Genomic DNA, 3,728 nt, shown 5'->3' with positions numbered 1-3,728 from the left:
ATGTGAAAAAGTGAATAATGGGTAGTTAGGTTAGCTTGAATTTGTATAGGTTGTTATATAGGTTAGGTGGGAAAGTCTAGGTTAATCAAAGATTCAAATTTAAAGCTCACTTGACCATATGCATCCTACCTTGACCCTGGCCCCATTACAAGCTAAAGAAAAGATCTCATGATACTTGTATGCATGCATGGGATAATTGTTGATTGTTAGATGAAAAACAAATCTTGAAAAGCATGATTAGGGGAGAATTGAGTGAATCAACCCTAAACACTTGAGCGACTAGAGTGCAAACACTTCCAATGAGGGTTCGATTGCTCAATTACATGTTTTCACCTAGAATCAACACTTTTCTTGCAAGTTTGTAAAATCTTTAATAACTCAATTCAATTGTGGTTTGGCTTGGTTATTAATACCTTTAGCCCTTATGCTTATATATGTATTCTTGGAAATTGATTTATTTTGACCAAGTAGTGCATTCATTTAGATAGTTGCATATAGATAGAATGCATTTAGTTAGTTGTTACATTGAATAAATGTTGATACCCTTTGTTTTCTTCTTGATTTAACATGAGGACATGCTATGATTTAAGTGTGGGGAGATTGATAAATCCCATTTTTAGGTTTTATCTTGTGCTTAATTTAGGGAATTTTATCACCTTTTCTGACCTTTATCGAAGGAAATAGCATGGTTTCTTGATTGTCTCCTAATTTATGCTTAAGTGTGAAAACATGCTTTTTAGGCTATTAATTGCTAATTTTGATTCACTTTTAATTCCACTAGATGCCTTGATATTTTTGTTAGTGAACTCAGATGGGAAAGGCTAGGAATGGATCAAAGAGATGGAGAGGAAAAGCATGCAAGTGGAGAACTCATGAAGAAACAAGGATATGGGATGCTGAGATCGACGCGCACGCGTGGATTGTGGAGTCAACACTTTCCAAGCATACGCGTGACCCACGTGTACGCGTGACCCAAGCATACGCGTCGATACTCGCACGTGACTCACTTAAAGGCAAAACGCTGGGGGCAAATTCTGGGCTTCCCAGGCCCAGATCCAACTTATTTCTGAGGCTATTTAAGGCAGAATTCAAGGGGGAGTCAACACTTTCCAACACATTAGTTTATTTTAGTTTAGTTTTGGAAGAAAAGTTTCTAGAGAGAGAAGCTCTCTCTTCTCTCTAGAATTAGGTTAGAGGTAGATTAGGAATTCTTAGATCTAGGTTAATTTCATGCTTTGATTTACTTTTCCTTTTGTAATTCTTGTTCTTCTACATCTCCTCTCTCTAGTTTAGCATTTAATTCTTGTAATTTTCTACTTTTATGTTGATGCACTTTTGTTTCTCCTATTTTCCTTCTAATGCAATTCATGTTTTGATTTCCTTTATTGCTTAATTGAATCGTTGTTATTAATTTCCTTGCAATTGAGTAGTGTAGATTTACTTTTATTGCAATCTTATTATGCTTTCCTTTTATGCCTTCCAAGTGTTTGATAAAATGCTTGGAAGGATGTTGGAGTAGATTTTAGTGCTCTTGGCTTGGGAAGGTAACTTAGGAATTCTTGAGTCACTAATGTTCAAGTGATTGATAATTGGTAGCCATTGACTCTAGCTTTGATTAATTCAATTAATGAGTGGCTAGAACTTATGGACTTGGATTGATATAGCTCATTTGACTTTTCTTTACTTATTAGAGGATGACTTGATGGGATTGATCCTTGTAATTATCATGTTGTGGTTAGTGATAAGGATAGGGATCCTTGACCACCAAACCTTGCCAAGACCTTTTTTTGTCATTCGATTTCCTTTGCCATTTATATTTCTTGTCTATTATCTCAAAACCCCAAAACATACCTCATAGCCAATAACAAGAACACTTTATTGCAATTCCTAGGGAGAACGACCCGAGGTTTGAATACTTCGGTTATTAATTTTAAGGGTTTGTTACTTGTGACAAATAATTTTTTGTATGAAAGAATTATTGTTGGTTTAGATACTATACTTGCAACGAGATTTTATTTGTGAAATTCTATACCATCAATTTTTTATTCATCAACAGGATTGAATGATGGTTGTGTATGATTAATTATATGTGCAATTATGTTTGATAATGAAGAGGATGATATGGAATGTTGGAATGTGTAATATATGAAATATGATGAATATATGATGAATATTGATGTTGAATATGATTATGATGAGTGGTGATAAATATTGATGATGATATTGGGTGTTGAATGTTGTGGTTAGTGTTAATATTGAATGGTGGTGAATGAGGTTTATCAAGAGTTAAATTATGTGAAAATTGTTAAGGATGAGATATTGAATCATGAATCGTGGATTTTTTTAATTATGGTGAAAAGATTGAGTGAAATGGGTGTTGAGTTGATTGAAGTATAATGGAATGGTAAAGTGTAGTATGTGGTAGTATTTTGTAATAAAATTGGGTATGTTTTGGTTTAGTTTGGTTATGGAATTTGGAAACTAGAGAACTTTGATATTTTTATATAAAACTTGATTTTTGGTAAACTTTGGCGTATCATAACTTGAGCCTCAGACATTGAAATTGAATGATTTTTTAAATTAAAGATGATTTTAAGAGCTTTAAAACGATATAAAGTTTGAAGAAAATGGAATTTTGTAAAGGAAGTTATGAACGTCGAAAATTTGGTATAAAAATCTGATTTCTGCAACTAAAAAAAATTTCACAAGTTTAGGAGTGCATGCATACGCTGACACCTTCGTACGCGGACGTGCGTCTCTGCCAAGCTTTTCGTGTACGCGACACATACATGCGTACACAGAATGGTCCAATTTTACTTCGATGCGTACGCGGAGCCTTGGCACTCGTACGCAGAGTCACTTTCTTCATAGGGGTGTGCAATGCTTGCAAGGCAACTTGCTAACCTCTTAACAATTAAAGCAAGAGCCTCTTTGAATCAGAAAGCGTTGTCAACTGTGAGAAGTTCTAAGTTATTTCTAACATCAAATCATAAATACAATTGGAACTCCTGAATACCATATCTTTTTCATTTCTTGTTTATTTTTTGTGCAAGTCCACATAAGCAGAGCTATGTAAAATGATATAGTTGCAAGCTTGTACTTAGTTTAGAAAATAGATCATGTGCATGATTCCATATACCTTTGAGCTTTGACCATATAGTTCAAGTTCTTCCATAGCACCATAATTAACCCCTGACTCAAGCCTGATTTGCAATCTTTCTTTGCAACATGGAGACTCTACAAATAGTATTCCCTCCACAAGATTTTATTGGGTATATTGTAATTGATTTAAGATAAGAACCAGTATTCAAGGAACCCTTCTCAACACCTGCACGTGATAGTAAATCCTTTAAAAAAAACTAAAAATAAATATATTTGGAAATATTATATAGTTTATCTTGGAAGCAGGAACAGACCTTCGAATTGATTCCCATGGCCAATGTCATTTTGAGATGAGATGAAAGAACTTGCTACAAAATCAATAAATTTCTGTAGTCCACAAGACAAAGGGAAAACTATATTAAAACAGAAAAGAAGTGAGATTTAGATTTGTTAAGAAGTCAACAAAATCTTGACACGAAGCATAATATAAAACCAAACAGAACTAGAAATTAACAACGATTGTAATAGCCTAGCAAGAAAATTAGTGAGCATTGGCAATTACAGAAATTACCAAAAACTAAAGGAAAAAGAAATCCCAAGGATACAATAAAAAATGGCGTTGAGCC

This window comes from Arachis duranensis, chromosome 7 (genome assembly GCF_000817695.3).
Source record: "Arachis duranensis cultivar V14167 chromosome 7, aradu.V14167.gnm2.J7QH, whole genome shotgun sequence".
NCBI lineage: Eukaryota > Viridiplantae > Streptophyta > Magnoliopsida > Fabales > Fabaceae > Arachis > Arachis duranensis.
The sequence above is the reverse complement of the archived record's forward strand: the minus strand, read 5'-3'. Positions refer to the sequence as shown.